Consider the following 18,180-nt stretch of genomic DNA (forward strand, 5'->3'; position numbering starts at 1 on the left):
GATGACAGACATTCAGTAATGAGTGCATAAGGCCAGCAATGAGAGAAATGCATCCAATATTGTTTGCATCAGAGTATAGGCGAAAGAACTTTGGCTATTCTAAGAATGATTATTTTATGGACCGTATTGAGGCCGATGTTGCCCGAGATGCGATCGGTGATTCCTTTCATTCCTCTCGGTACAATGTATTAGGCCCAGAGGTTCGATGACAATTTTCCGGTCTTGGTCTTCAGTCGCAGCATCCTACTACTTCCATTTCTCTGAGTCCATGCACTTCTAGAGCTTTCCGTAGCTTCCATGGATGTATGGTATCTTATGATGCAGACATGTCGATGATAACATACTCCCTGACACCAGTATCAGTACAATGTGCTTTCATTTCTAGGTCAGTATGAGTGGGCGTGACCCATGGCAGGGGCGGATCCATTAATTCCGTAAAGGGGGGCGCAAAGCAAAGGAGCGTATTACGAAGGGACCGGCGTTGCGTTTTTGAAGGGGGGGGGGGGGGGCAGTTTATATTTCTGGTGCCACTTCGGGGTTTCATCAGCTTTAAAAAAAATGGGAAAAATTAAAGGGGCACCCGGTGTGCCCCCTTCCCCTGGATCCGCCACTCCATTTTCAGTGTGTGCACCTGTCGACTGTTTTTTTTTATCACTTATCTAATTGTTTTGATACCATAGGGGTAACAGATCATTCAGTGGAGTGCAGCCTTCATGCTTTCATCATGTTTTAAGAAGTTTTTGTTTTGATTTGTTTCGTTTCAGTTTGTTGTTTTTTCGAACCCTGAGCATTCTTAGACTATGACTGGAGATTTATTCCTATATTATCCTTGTGTTCCATCCCCAGATGCTGAACCTTGATGAACTATCCGCCCAATGCTTTTTAGTGGTTTTGCCCTTTTTCGATAGTGCTGAATCAAAATCTGGATGATCCAACTCCTGCGTCCTTGAAAGTTTTGAGATATTTAGAATACCCGCCCAAAAATGAAATTATCATGATTTAGAAGGAGAAGATGATGATGATAATGATAATAATAATAATAATAGTAATGATAATAATAGTAATGATAATGATAATAATAATAATAATGATAATCATTAAAATAATTATAATTATAATCATAACAATAACAAAAGTAATGATTCATATTTATCAAGGCCTACATGTACATTGACATAAAATTATGTTTTTTATCACTTTTCAAGGGTGCTGAATCCGAAATTCCTTGAGCCCTATATTTTCTTACAATAATAATGATGAAGATTGTGCTCTAAAGGAATTCGAATTGTAGAATCAGTGATTCGTATTTCATTTACATTTCAGTTGAGCGAATTTGTCAAATCGGCGAGAATGTGTCCAAAATAGCTTGAAAAGATATTCCAGTGCAGTTGACAGTTCATCTGTAAGGGAGTGAAAAAAAAGGGACAAAAATCAGCACAACAAGGAAAATTTAAAGTCGGATGAAAAATTCGAAAGTTATGACATTTTGAAGTTTCGCTATTTTTTTTTTTCAGGAAACAGTTCTTGAACAGTCAATATAAATGTACAAATACATGTAGTGAAGTGATGATGTCATCCCCTCAAAACTTACCACTTAATTACGCCCCAGTCTCAAATCCTGATATTTCTAACTGATCATTATTCTGAAGTTGGTTTTTTTTGTTTTACACATAAATGATAGAAACATATAGAATTCTCATGATTGTGTGTGTGTGCACAGCAGCGGAAAATTGTGGGGTGACGACACCATCAGCTCAGCTATTGGCATTATGTTCATATAAACTGTTCGAGAACTGTTTACTGATAATTGGTGAGATGACTGTAACAAAATGACACTTAGAAAATATCCATGAAGATGTTCGTGAAATGTATGCATTCACGCTCGTCATCTTGGTCATCATGAACATCTCAAAGCGTATGTGGTGTGAAATAGTGGGTGTCTGCTGTACTTGCTTGGGCTACGCATGTACAGATAACTTAACCCGTTCCATACTGAATTCTGAAATCCCCATAGACTTGATACACAGGCTATCAGGTTCCTGTATGGAACAGGTTAACTCTGCGTCACGCAATTTCGTTGTTGGGTGGTGATGGGGGTGATGCGTGGTTGGCAGGCGTGGCGTGTGGATGGTGATAATGGTGGTGGGTGTGTCGGCGGTGTTGCGGAAGGGGGTTTACTGCACGTCCACTCATGGCGACCACCAGGGAGAATTCCACCCGACCATCTTCTTGTTGGTGGTGTTTATTGGCGCTTTTCAATCGATCTGATTATCTGCGCCACGTCTTCTCCATGCTATAGTAGGAGTCCATGAAAGAGTCTATGAGCTCAGTTCGGTTTTGATCACGTCACACTCACTCTGTTCTAGGTTTCGGCTTACCTGTCAAGTGGCAGTGTGTGAGATCAATTTCCCTCCACCGTTAATAGTGCAGTTTGTGCAGTGCATCTATATATAAATATACTCTTTTGTGTGTGTGTATTTTTTAACAAAACGTACGAGCTCACAAAGTGTGCGTATTGCTAGTAAATACTAACAATATCAATAATCAATCTTTATAAACGCTTTGTATTTTTTAAATACACACACAAAGCCCTAAAATTATCTTCTACACTAACCTTCATTATATTTCTAATATTCAATACATTTATTTTCAACATTTTTTGCATCAATTTTCTTTCATTTTCATACCGTTTACATTCCAGTAAATAATGTTCCATTGTTTCTAATACTTGACATGAATCACATAATCCATTTTCGTGACAATTTATATCATAAAGATAATAATTCAACCTACATTTTCCCAGACGAATTTGATGTGCTAACACTTCTTCCTTTCTACTCATTCCTTGTAACTGTATTCTCTTAGATATCTGTGACTGTATTCCGAAGAAATCTCTTCCTCTCTCTGATGTTTCCCATTCTGTTTGCCAAATATTTCTATAATACGACACCTATACTAGTATTTGGTAAGTTCTTGTCTCGTATGAGCGATATCCACATTTATATTTTCTTTAAAAGACCCCCTTTTTGCATCCGGGGGTTGCATCTCTTTTATTGACTCTGGTTGTTCTGCATGAATGATTTCTGAGTAGCCTAATCTTTCTTGCCAGTCGCTTTCTCTAAAATCTGGAGAGGACAGTGTCCAAGACGGCACAACCACATTAGGCCTATGTTGGGTGATGTGAAAATGGCTTGCGTGTGAAGACTTAACCCTTTATTGCCGGATCAAGTGCTAACAATGTTGGTACAGAATAAGGAATTAACCCTCTCGAAACCACAATCCAAGAGTTCCAGTGATTCTGTATACAACAAGTTGTGAATAGTAATTACAGTGATTTCTGAGTAGCCTAGTCTTTCTTGCCAGCCGCTTTCTCTAAAATCAAGAGAGAACAACGTCCACAACAGCACACCCACATTAGGCCTATGTTGGGTGATATGAAAATGACTTGCGAGTGAAGACTAAACCCTTTATTGCCCGGATCAAGTGCCAACGATGTAGGTACAGAATAAGGAATTAACCCCCCTCGAAACCACAATCCAAGAGTTCGGATTCTGTATACAACAGGTTGTGAATAGAGATTGCAACCCTAAATACACCTGTTGGTAGTGCCCATCCGTCACCGAAAATGAACCTTGACACCAAGTTATTCTTCCAGAATGGTGGAGGATTAAAGTTCAAAAGACTTAAGTGGACGATAATTGGGTTTTCTACGCGGATTACGTAAGAATACCAAGGTTTAAGGTCGAGGTTTCTGCCCGTATCTATTCGCTGCGCATTCAAGGCAAGGCAGGCATAGGCGCAAAATGTAAGAATACAAGAGTCACGCCCCATGTGCGCATCCATACACTAAACACATACAAAGCAAGGCTCAAACTGCCCCTCTCATAATTTCAATACTTGAAGTGTGAGATTCAGTGTACACGTACCTCACACAAAATCTGTAAACAAAGTGAGCGTACATAAGTTCATTAGATTAGAATGTATATTGTTCATGCCTGAATATCCTATTGAAGACATTAATTTCTTTTTCCTAACATTGGTCATTCTCCCATGAACTCTTTGACACGTCATTTTCTCTAAGAATCTAAAGGAATACAGACAATTAGTAGAATGCAGTTTATTTTCATTCATTCAAGCATTTTTTAAAAGTAGGCTACGGAAATACCAGCACAGTCGTTATATGATTTTTGTTTGATTGTTTTTAAATGGTTTTAGCATTTCATTTTATGTTTTACCATTAGCAGCTGGACTAGAATGTGTAGTGATTTATCCTCACAGTTTGCTCTACTGAATGACCTCCAAAACAGACTGCTTTTTCACCATTGAGTTCCTCTCGAATTCATTTTTCTAAAGTTAGACAAAAATGTATAATACTAAACCTGGGATGCATGTTCCATTGTCGGTTTGTGGTTTTGTATAGAGTCACGTGGTCGTGGTAGCGGCAGCGATACAGTGAGTTAGTGTATTTAGTTGAAGTAGTATACATGGAGAAGAATGATATTCTGACCTGATTCTACTCTCCGTATTAGATTCCATTGATGCTGGTGTTAGACTGTAGCTCTTAAAATCTAGTCATCTCAGTCTTGACCTCCTATTGGGAAAAAAATCACGTTTACAAGCACTGAGAGTCTGACCACTGCATGCTTAGCGGCTGTATTTTAATTCCTAGGTGGTCGCAGTGCAACGACAGGTCTCCGCCGCGGAAACTCTCGGGGGGGTTAAGTCTCGCAAGCTGTATACTGTCACTTAATGCGTAAATCAGTATTTCGGCTGACATAATTTCAAGTCTTACCGCACGGGGATACATAGTGCAGTACAAACACTTACTATCTGTGTATATCGCACCAAGTCTTCAAAAGTATGTCGATTTCCTAATCTATTAATAATGACTTCATGCAAACCACACCAGACAACAATAGATCAACATTGAGCTACTCATTGGTGATCAGGATAATGATATAAAATACATTTTTTTTTACAATCATATTTTGATGTAACCCTCAACTCATTATCTTGTTTCCTTCTTATTATGTTCGTTTCTTTAGATTGACTATTTCCATTATATTTGTTTTCTCAGCCGCAGAGTGTTACAATGTATTACATTGATGGTACTTTGTATTAGAAACGTGAAGTAAATGAAATTAAATACAAGTCATATCGATAACGATCATATAGGAATGATAATGGTAATGATGACAATAATAATGATTGTATAGCATCTATAAAAACAATAATAGCAAAACACGAATTACTATTTGGCGATCGCCCTGGGGTGGGGCTTCTTTATACGTAAACGTTATCACCATTCTTGTCATGGCGGGTTTCCACAGACATGACAAAAAGAAAATTTGATATCGTTGATATAACTAGTCTTGTCCGAGTACGTGTACACCTATAGAGTGGGATTCGATTTAACAACTCTTCCAGCAGTTTTTGAAACTATTTGTGTGTGTGTGTGTGTGTGTGTGTGTGTGTGTGTGTGTGTGTGTGTGTGTATGTGTGTCAGTAGAGGTTTGCCTGCTTCTGCAATAAACGCAATCAGGGATAACCATACCAAGAGCTGGGTGTAGCTCCTTTTAACTCTTATACTTGCAGAATTATGCACAAAGACCATCGGAACCAAGCATAAATCCGTTAATATTTCTCGGAAATTCAGTCCCATCACTTGCAGTATGGATGAGAACGAGCGGAAAAGATTGTTCTGAAATCTATGAGTAAATTGACAAGTGTCAGTCGTCATCTTTCCAATTTAGGTTGAATTTTAAAGAGCACCTGCCGGCCCGGAAGCAAGATATTTTTGAAAGGTGTACAGCGGCAGTTTGCAAGGGGAAAAAAAAGAAAAAAAAGAAGAAAAGACGGAACCGGCGCGCGTTGTACTCCCATCCTCTGCGTGAACTATCCGTTGCTTTTTCCTTTCCAAACTTACTACATATAGCGAACAGTTAGAAATTTCATATGTGCTTAATCGGTGTCGATGTTCTTTTCCGTTGACAGTATAAATACGGTTAACTCTTCATGTGCCACGTTCGTGTGATGTGTACGTGTGTGTACGTGTGTGTTTGCGTGGCTTGGGGTGAGGGCAATGTTCTTTCTTGATTCTCATTTTTGCTACCCTGCCAGTCTAACAAACACTCCAACAGTTTCCCCAAAGCCCGTTTCATTTATTTCTTCAGCTGTTCATGTTTCTATCTTTTCTTTTGCCTAAAGAGTACTTTGGACGAACATCTTAAGATTAATATACAGATATCAACAACGAGCGAAAAACTTTTTTTAAAAATTGCGTTTGAGTTGACACGAACAGAATATGTACGGTAAAGCTTACGATCGACCCCTATTACGGCTCCACGTCCGGCCCTATAATTGTCTTGGTAACATAAGTTTTAAATGTTAGACTGTGTTATGGACATAAGTCTCATGATCACCCCCCCCCCCCCCCCTCCTGAAAACTATAAGGAATTCAATCTAGACCATAACGTTTAATTAAAGTGTTTAACTTGTCATCAATACCCTCGCAAAAGGTAATGTAGAGTGTGTATTCATTTAATAGCAACGTGTCTGTTTAGTTAACAACAATAGCTATTAATTCTAACAGATAGTTGTTATTGCTTGGTGTGTCAATAATCAGAAGGCCTATGACTTACTCTTATGGCCTTTCGCTAATCAACGTGGCGCCCTGTGTGACGTCAGTTGTAGAGGTATCGCCCACGGGCGGATAAAGTGCGCTGCAACAGAAATGCAAGGGGTGTGAATATGCAATCGTGATAGATGAGGTCTTTGGACTTACTTCACGAATTACTTTCCGTCGATGTAGACATTACCACGTCACCCTCTGTTAGGAAAAAAATGGTGACAAATCCCTACTTCGAATAACAAGGCCTCTTGCCTACTACAAGTCACTACATTTAACTCAACTTATGTATCAATGTGTTCGTTGTTCAGTTCATTTCAATGACATTTATTTACTGTAAATGTGTTCATTTTAAGTACAAATAACAACTAGAGATTGTAATTTGTCATCACTGACAAATTAAGGTGATCCGATTTTTTTTTTATCAATGATTCGAGTCCTGATCGCAATAGGCATGACCATACAAGTTTCATCTGTGTTTAGAGACATTGGCCGTGTGATGTTTGCATTCTCATTTAGAAAAGGGAGTCATATCTGCCATCTTTGGTACCAAATTCTGTATACACTGAATAACGAAGATACAGCAATGAATACATATGACCTTTGACCCACCTTTGCACTCCCAAGATTGCATCTGATGAAATAGTGGTTATTTTGTGAAATGATTCTCGCGACATCGTCTATACGTGTGAAAAATATGGGAAAGATAGGACAGGTATTCACTAAGATACAAGATGAAACATTTATGACCTTTGACCCTAATTTACATACCCAAGATGTTGTCCGATCTAGTAGTTGTTATTTTATGAAATAATGTACGAGACATGAACTAAACATGTGCAAAATATGGGGGTGATAGGGCGTATTTTTCTTGAGTTATTGCAAAGAAAGTTGCAGAAAGAAAGAAATATCTCAATACATGGAAGATAAGCTTTAATTTCAACCAATTTTTTATCGTAATTCCGACATCGTATGAAAAAACGAAGGAAATAAAACGATAGCGCAAAGTCTCAGCTACAATATATTAAAATCTGGGAGAAATTCACCGAAGGGTAAGTGAGCTAGTGCTCGATAAAGACAATCATGTCAATTTTCACATTAAAGAAAATTCCCTCCCATAGAGATAACACGTCATAACGAAGATACAAAAAGAAGTACATATGACCTTTGACCTCAATTTGCACAGACAAGATGGCATCTGAGTAAAAAGTGATTATTTTGTGAAATGATCCTTGTAACATGGTCTTTGCGTGTGCAAAATATGGGAAAGATAGGACATGTATTCACTAAGATACAGGGTGAAACACCTATGACCTTTGACCCTAATTTACATACCCAAGATGGTGTCCGATCAAGTAGCTGTTATTTTATGAAATAATTCACGTGACATGAACTAAACATGTGCAAAATATAGAAGTGATAGAGGCCGTTTTTCTTGAGTTATTGCAAAGAAAGTTGCAGAAAGAAAGAAATATCTCAATACATCGAAGATAAGCCTGAATTTCAACCCAATTTTTTGACGTGATTTTGACATCGTATGAAAAAACAAAGGGCACACTTACGGTAGCGTAAAGTCTCAGCTACAACATATTAAAATCTGGGAGAAATTTACCGAAGCTTAAGTGAGCTAGTGCTCGATAAAGATAGTCATGTCAATTTTCATTTCCAGAAAAACTGCACTCCCATAGAGATAACACGTAAACTGGTCAAATTTGACAAGATTACTTTTAATCCATTTTTACGAGGTGATACCGTTATCCAATCAGAACACTGTAATGTTATGTTTGAAAGAACATTAAATAAGCTACATCATACTGAAATCTGGGTGAAAATTGACAAAGGACTAGTGAGATACGCTCGAATGAACTTGAAATTTGATGACGTCATTTTGAAAATTTACTTTTTTTACTTTATTAAGAAATTTGATATCTTTTAATCATTTTGTCAGCGTTGCCAACCCATGAAATGACATGTACAACTCATCAGTTTTCAAAATATGTATAGAAAATGGGGGGTCACCGTCCATCCTGACGAGTAAAATCGGATTTAAAATTGGCAGTTTTTTGGCATAGTTGTACTGTATATCGCCATTGACGCGCGCGCGGAATTTCAACTTTGACGGGCCCGTATGACGTCATATTGAGTCGGATTGACTTGAAACTTGGTAGAAATATTCCTTGACATTTCAGGCAGCCGATACGTGTGAAAAAACGGGAAATTTCTATTGCATATAAGCTGTGCGTGCGTATATGCGCGCGCGCGTACGCGTCCGTCCGATTTTTTCAATTTTTCAAAAAATGCTCCAAATGGTCTGAAACGTGTGCAAAAAAAATTGAGCTCGATTTGAGCATACAAATATTTCAACGCGCGCGTACGCGCACGTACCAAGAGAAAATGTGAATTTTGAGAATATGAGTAGAATGCGCATAACTTGAAATATATGTGACGTAAATTTCATTGAAAAACTTCATTCCATTAATGAGATATGACTGAAAATGTGTTTTCATATAATGACGTCATAGTGACGTCACGGTCGACTGATCACTTTGATTTTAGTTCGGTTGCCGTCTTTGGGACACGATACATACATGGTATAAGTTTGAAATTGATAGGCAGAGTACTTTCTGAGCTAACCTCTGCACAACTTTTGGGGAGAAATAAAGAAAGAAGAAGAAGAAGAAGAAAGAATCCGTACAGATACAATAGGTGATCCGAGAGGATACTCGGATCACCTAATGAAGATATTATTTGAACATGCTGCAGGGGCACATCTCATGTAGTTAACAACTTGTTATGAGTGTGCTATTTACATAAGTGAATTTGATATTCCATGATTTGCGGTATTATAGTAAATGGCGATACAAAACCGAGGTAAGGACAAAGACGTATAGAGATATCATAATGGACATAGACAGACGAAGACAGAATCAAAGACACAGGGATAGACAGACAGACAGACAGACAGACAGACAATGTCATTGACAGAGACATCGCCTTCGGCTTACATAATCATGATGATAAGAATAGGGACATGGCACACAAAAGACAAGATTAGATCAGAGAGAGCGAGCACGCCAATCACGTTCTTCGACAATCTCAGTCAAGTCCGATGTGATGCTTATACATGAGACGTTTTTGCATAATAATAAAAGTGCTTCTCGCTGGGATGACTTAGTTTGACATATTCCATTTGAAAGCTCGTTTGACATTTGTATGTATCTACATGATTTAATAAAATGCTTTTTAATGCATGATACATTCACGACATTATTGTTATTCTTTTTCACAATATATTATTGGATTTCAATCTGACATGCCCATTTTCCCTTTGTTATCTTTTACATTTGCTTTAATTTCATTTTCATTTTTACAGGACGATGGTGTAGGGCATCGGTCAGGGTTGGGTTATTTTCTTGCTCGCGATCTTTTCAATATACACCCCGAGCCAGATAATCTCATTCAAACAAAGTTATACTTGTATCTTAAAGTGATAGTGATGTAGGCTGATTGAGATCAAGGACCTTCTGTATCTGACATAACATCGTGTACAAGTTTTGGCTTTTTTTTTTTCATGAAAAAAAAAGCTTACATTCATTTTCGGGTCTAGGGCAATTGCTCCTGGGCAATTTCCCCAGACCCTTGCCCTGACCCTAACTGGTAATCCCAATCCTGAACCTAAACTAACCCTAACCCAAACTCTAACCCTCAACCTAACCATGATCCTAATCTCTACTCTAACCTTGTCATTATCCAGTATTTAGGCGGGGTTATTGTTCTTGGGGGTAAATACGCCATTTTCATCTATTACGTTCCAGTTCTGCGCGTATTATGTTGCGCATTTTCAACCTGATTGTAGACGCCTTTGACGAGATAAATGAGTATAGAGGATGAAAATAGAATTCCATTCATAAAACAACTCACTGACCTTAAATAGTCCCCGACGTTTAATTTATAAATCGATGGATATTCAAAGGGCTATTTGAAGGTATGCTAAGTTACAAATGTGATTCTGTATAAGACTAAAAAGAGGCACGTAATGAAAAAGAAATTGAGCCAAGCGTCATCTATAGGTTACTTCGGTGGAGTTAATATTCCACCTACGTCATAACCGGATGAATAAGCTCATGTGAGTTCTGTCTTGATTTAATTCTACAGGTTCACTTCAGTTTATTTCAGTCATAAAACAATATGAATATACAATACAATCGATCGTAATTATCAATGTGAATACAGCAGCCTAAAATAGGAGACTATGGATGTGTCTCTGCATATTATGAACTTATTGTTTCATGGTTGCTGCATGTTACAATAATAAAAGCAAATATTATATCGTTGTCTGCCCGGCAGAAGAGTCCTCTAGCCTAAAAAAATTGACCTCAAAATTCGAATTTTTTGGTTTTGACACAATTCAGCAGTTTTGAAAGCTCTTTATCAACATTTCATTTCATTTCATTTCATTTTTATTTCATTTTGGACGAAAGTATGCAATATGAAAATTGCATATAAACAAAGTAAAGTACAATGTGTCTTTTGCATATTCAAATGAGATTTAAATGCACGTCATTTGTTTAAAATGACACAAAACATACTTTAGATGCTGTGACCACATTTATTATTATCATTTTTTTTTTAGCATGCAAGCCTTAGGGCCGTTCTGCCGGGCTATAGATAAAGAAAATGCAATTCATCGTAACCCTCCATTTCACACACACACACACACACGCACACGTGTGCGCGCAAGATAAAAATAAAAGAGTGACTCAACAAATATACCTCACAAGACTAATTTGATAGGAAAACTATTTGCATATCCTAACCTGCTGGTTTACACGTTTAAAGAATATGAGCTTAATTTTAATGAGTTATATGTAATGTGATTATACTCATTAACATTTACAAGATTACGAGTCATATCACCTACTTTTGGTTCTCGTACTCTGCCTGCATATTTATAAACATTTGCTGGTTCATCCACCTTTTCTAACATTGAGTCGAGAGACACACTTATGTTATCATGCAATATGTATTATGCAATCTGACCTGATCTCATGTGCCTAACGTGTTCAGTTCGGAGCAATGAACGATTGACAATGAATTATTTATTACAATCGATATGATGCACCGCAAAGAAGGAAGTATTCTATGTCTGCATGCTACTCACAACAAATAATATGCGATATGGATTTGGACTGTGACTGTAGTTAGTCATCAATCATGGAGAAAAAAAAATCTAAACAAACTTGTCATATTGCTTCCAGAGGGTGTTGGATCATTGATTACAGTAATATAAGGTCGGTAAATGTAAACTAAAACTCCGATGAGGGATTGACAATTCATTCAAAATAGAGAGTCTCGCTGAGGAATGAAATAAAGTGATGCTACCAACGCTCCATTGGAGGATTAATACCGGTCAATAACCACAAATCCAGACATTCTACTCGACCATACGCTACCAGCAGCACCGCAGCCGGCATCCGTTTCGGTCATAATGCTAGTACCGATATAAGGCCGCAATTTCCGCTGTTTTTACCTATTAAATAAGGCTACGTCGTCTTTGCACTCCCTAATGGGCTTAATAAGACTGTTCTTGGATTATTTCCAGCTCTCATGGGGTTTTTCGACTTCTCAATGACATCATCTGTAGACGCACCGACAGAAAGACAGAGAGAAAAAATAAAGACACACACACACACACACACACTCACAAACACACACACACACTCACAAACATACATACTCTCACAAACACACGTACACTCACAAAAACACACGTGCGTCAGGCTGTCATTCGAAAGAATCTTGGCGAATATAAATTACAGTTCTCCTCATTGTCAGAATGCGTTCAACACAGATGAGAGAAGAATCGGATAGGAAATAGAAAGTGTGTGTTTGGCTATTTAAAGTACGTTTACAAACCATTACAAACCTTACATCTTATGGAACGGTGAATCATAGAAATGATGCTTATTCAAGAGAAGATATATCATCATGTAATGCTTTGATAGATAAATGAATATAATATGGAGTACTAGATAATGGCATACTAGAATATGGAGTACTAGATAATGGCTAGATAATGGCATCAAGAAAAAATTGTGCAGACTAAAGATATGATGTCTTAATCGATTCCTCATTGAATCTATGACAAATTAATATAATATTTTGATTGAGTATATTGATCCTCATGATATATATGATGCAAAATGTATATGACCTCTTAATTCTCGATAATACTATGATTATATTTCAATTTGGATACATCACGACACAAAACTATCGATGGCTTGGGTACTGTCTCAATCCTAAGTAATTCAGATTGGCAAAAACACCATCAACAAAAATTCTTCTTATAGTCGTTCAGTCCTCTACCCCTATTTTAAACCCACCTGACTGCGTACCAGCGTCGTCTTACCAATCTATATCAGATCAAGGACTACCATTATAATCTCTGAGGTTGTAACGAATTTCACTGAGTAGTTTCAACAGAGTTGCATGAAAGAGGAATTTTTAGAAGCAAAACAATCTGCCAGTTGGGAAAAAAATAATTTTATCGATAGTCACTTGAAATTATGAGTAAAAATTGATCAGCGTCTCCATTCAAATTTTTGATACTTCCACAAAGAAAGATCATCTGAAAAATTCGACATTCTGATCTTCCGTGGCCTCATGGTAAATCAAGGCAACACCTTTTCTTTCATAGTCATTCCCTGGTTGCCCTTTGTAAAGACACAACATTGTTTTCTGTTATAACTAAACACAAAACTATGAGAGAAGACATCTTGAAATTAATTAAGATGCAAAGAGTGAGATGGTTTTGTGATATCTTTGTCAAGTCTAGTGATTCGCGTATAAAACATAATCAAATTTTTTGTTTGCATATCAAGCATCATGCATTTTTCTAACAGCAGATACGATCAAGGTCAAAGTAATCATCAAAAGACATCATGCATTCACGCGAAATGTAAGTGATATACTTTGTTTAAAGTCGTGGTTTTAATGATTTTATTTTCATTTTCATTTCATTTTCGTTTAGCTTCCAATAACTCAAAATATTTACACACACACAGTTAACACAAGCTCACTACAATGCTGAAACAAAGGAAAATGCTGTGAACTGACAATGAATATTGTGGCCTCGATGACTATACGGAATAAAAATTAAAATTGTTAGAAATAGAAATGTGATATACAACATGAACGATTAAATCACACTATCCTTTTGTTAGAAGAAGAAAAGATTTTGCGTTGGAAGATATAAAGATTTTGTCAGAATGAAGAGAGGGGTTTTTCAATGGTTACTTGTTTTTAGAATGTTATTGAAAAGTCATTGTCTAATAATTCAAGGCATGCTTGCCGTAGAACACGTTTGAGGACATAGGGATGACGGGTGAATAACAATGCAGACTGTAAGCATGGAGCTTGTGTTTTCAGAAGGCTGGATTTCGTATTGTCAGTCTTCTGTCAGACTGATAAAAACCGTGAACTCGCGTGTGCTTCTGAGGGAAAAAGAAAACTCTTTTGTTGTTCTTGTCTTTATGTCCAAGAAAGCACTGGATGGTTAGTGTTTGAGTATTCACGGCAATTTTAGTGCTTGATTTGTGGCAAAATCACTGACTCAAAAAGAGATAGAACTGGCAACTTTACATATTCGTTTAATCAAATTGAAATACAACGGTTGGACTGCCTGCGACGAATGCTGCATATCAGATTGATAGCTCCAGACGACCTTGTCAAGGTTTCCCGCCAATAGATTCTAGGATGTTAACCTGTTGCGCATTGTAGCTTGAGAGTGTAGGAACTATACACCGGAGGACAGGCCATTGTTCTTCGCAGCAGAGGAGAAGGTCAATATCAGGGCTTGGTTCGGAGTGACTTGACTTTGTGTCTTTAGCCAACCATCTATCGTCTTTCACGAAGAAAGTTTAAAGCTACTTCTGGCTGAAATCAGAGGAAAGGTCAAACCACCCTCGATCATGTTGGAATTGATTTTTATCTGCCAGAATGATGCGGTGTTTCTTTAGTCTAGTGTAAAAACAGGAAAACATGGCATGTTTCACAAAAGGGTGAATGTGCACTACCGGTCATATCATGGAAATAACGAGAGACTCTTAAGAGGTATATAACCCAGGACACCATAAAGTTTTAACGTTGAAAAAGTACGAACATAGTGTTCGGGTAAGACAGGCTATAAAAGCCACCGTCAAGGGGTAACAAGGAGTGAAGGTGTGGTAGCTATTTTGAAAGTCGTTCGTTCTTGTTAACAAGGCATATCATATCATACATACAGCACGTGTCCTGCAGGATCAACGTACACGTTACATCTGATTATCAATGTTTAATTGCTCGAAAAGTGACAAGTCAGATCGAGGACTATGTAGATTGCGAATCATGAGATTGCAGATATACAGAGATATTAAATAGTTGGCAAGGTATGAAGCTGGACTTTCTGCTACGCATTGCACGCCTGAAAGATATTACAAAATGCGTTGGCCACTGCACTGAGTAGTACTGAATCAGTGACGACCAGTTAATCGAACGTACACTTACTTATCAGAATCAGGTTAATGATAACGTCGAAGTAATGTCTCCAAAGGTGCGCATGCGTCCCATGTTTGTACATGTCGTTGTTGTATCATGGTTGATAGTGCTGAATATGAGAGTGTATGTATTTATAATGCGTATGATATTATGTGAGAGATAAAGATAAAGAGAATAAATATGGGGTGGGCGAGGAACTCCTTTGTTCTCTGTGAAGCACAACTCGATTATCAATGATTATAAGAACAAAACTGTTTGCTATGGATCAATCATCGTCATTTTCTTTCCTAGAACGGTTAACATGATAAAAACATTTGTAATTTTTTGTTTGTCCTCCTTTTTCGGAGCAATGAAATTCAAACATTACTTGCTCAACATGACAAATATGATCTGTTGATTCTGCTCTCTACTTGATAAATGCACAAATTATACGTCGGTTGAGATTGACATAATCATGCTGTGACATAACTCTTAGAAAGAAAACTGATAAATAGGTCAATAGAAGTATTTCACTCATATTCATTTATTTTAGTTTTTATTCCAGTTGTTATCCTATGTGTTGACAGAAAAATGGCAATGACCATATAGCAGGAATAAGATTTTTTTTTTTAAATTGATTGCTTAGAACTGAAATAGTATTTGCGTGAGATTGACTGACCTGTCTTGATTTAGGAAGCTTACGTGACAAAGGTCAGTGCCTAAAGCCGTGATTTGAGTCAAATAATTTGTATAACCTGAAATAGCACAGCACGTCTTCGTGACTGAGACCACACTTCGCACATCAGAGGTAAAGAATATCGCAGGAGAAGATCTAGATTCTTTAAAAGCGTTATTGTCCATTTTAGTATGACGATTATTGAACACCAAACAAAATCACTGGCATTTGACACATCAAAAGATACTTCAAGCCTCTTTCACAACTGGTCGGCGACCAGTTTGCGAATGCCTACAACAGTTTTTGTTTTGTTTTGTTTTTCTTTCAGGGCTTTTCACGACCGATTACTTGGTGTCTTGTAGCATCGAAGATGTTGCAGGCGGTCGTGACTCGTCGCATCTGAACTTTGAACAAAATCTAGACGCAAACAGACGCAATCGATTCACTCGCATCAGGTCGTAGGACCAGTTGTGTGATTGTCGTACGAGTATTGCAAGACCTTACACGATTTGATTTGAGACTTCGCATGACTCACTAGTCGCGTTCGGTCGGCTGGTGGTCGTGAAACATTCGCAAGTGTGCTAGCGGACGAATATTGTGAGTGGGTGCGATTGTGCTAAGACCATAGGACTGGTCCAGGACCGATCGCAGCACATCCTACAACTTTGTACTACTGTTGCACGACTGTGAGGAGACTGTATGCGACTATTCCTTGGGGTATATGGGGGACTATGGAGATAAGCTTCAGACTTTTCTAAGCCTGTGATGAACAAAGATGGATACCGCTCTTCCTCCTCCTCATTCTCCTCCTCCTCTCCTTCTCTGTCTGGTCTATCGAAGGTTGTTACTGCTCCCCTGGCACTTGCCTGGCAGCTCGATCCGCTTGCTACTCAGCTTGCTTTTCGATGATCACTAATCGTTGATGCTCTGCGGCTGGGCCCTCCTCTGACAACTTTCTCTTCTTTGTAACTTTTTTTCTTCTTTTTTAATCATTTTAAAGTCCAACTTGAAAGTGACTACTGGTCAATCTAGTGTTGAGGGGGTTTATTCCCCATGCTACTCGCACAACCACTCGCGCGACGACTGGCACCGGTCTCGTTCACTCGCTAGAGGGATCGCATGGTCTCGCGCACGAACATTGCGATCGGTCGTGCAATTATTATGGTTAGAGTCAAGTCACTCGCAATCACACGTGCAACATGTTACGTTTTGTCTCATTGCAGCATATTAAATTTGTAACCACACTGGTAACATTTTTCACTGACTTCTGTATAGTGATGCATGATTAAGCATGAGTTGTAGACGATGAAAATATTGTAGATAATAATGTAGGCGCGTACAAAGTATGATTTTGTGACGTCTCTTCTGAGATATGAAATAAGACTAGGTTTCTTCCCTCATCATATCACTTAGCAACGGGGCCACTAATTATGGAATGAATTAACGACCACATCGTGTGGTGCCTTTAGAAAAAACCTACATCTCAATGATAAACGTAAACTCCTATCCTTACTGCATTTTTACCGCAAGCGACAGTTGGTTTATTTTACATTCTTTTAATTGTCCTCCCCCGTCATTCCCCTCCTTTTATATGTATATGTATGATATTGTTATATCGTATGATATCATATATATATATATATATATATATATACATATATATATATGTGTGTGTGTGTGTGTGCGTGTGTGTGTGTGCACGTGCGTGTGTGTGTGTGTGTGTGCGTGTGTGTAGGTATTAAGTACGTATATACTTATGCACATTTATGTTTCAATGTACCTTATGAGGTGTTAGCGCATGATGAATATTGACGCTACTCACCAATAAGCAATGATAAGGCCCATGTACCCCTATAGCTACCTCAACAGATTTGAGCAGATTCATTCTAATTATTCTATTACCTCTTGTCTGTTACAATGCCTCCAATAAAAGCTGTTATTTCTCTTTCTCTTCTTCCTTACTTGCCTTACTTTTACCTGAATGTATCTGTCCATTGAGCGAACTCTTTGTCCTTCTTTTCTCTCTTTCTTCTGTCCTGTTTATGTATGCCAACTTTGTCTAATTACTCCTCGTTTCTTCTCTCCCTCTCTCCCTTGTGTGTATATTACCACAGCTGATATCAGCAAGTAGACGGAGACACGTTTTCGTGTGGTTTGCTTGTGGCGCTGCGTGTCCCACGTCTCTCATCAAATATTGCTCTTGGGTCGAAATCAAATTATCCCTGGCACAAAACAGCCGCAAAGGTATCACTATTGTTTCATTATGCATTCCCGTGAGGACCGCAATGTCTGAGGTTGTAACGAAGCTACAGTGACAAGGAAAATAGTGTTATCATAATGCCACATATTTTCTCCCTCT

This window comes from Diadema antillarum, unplaced genomic scaffold (assembly GCF_040938485.1).
Source record: "Diadema antillarum isolate AM-2024a unplaced genomic scaffold, OU_Dant_1.0 scf00000208, whole genome shotgun sequence".
Classification (NCBI taxonomy): domain Eukaryota; kingdom Metazoa; phylum Echinodermata; class Echinoidea; order Diadematoida; family Diadematidae; genus Diadema; species Diadema antillarum.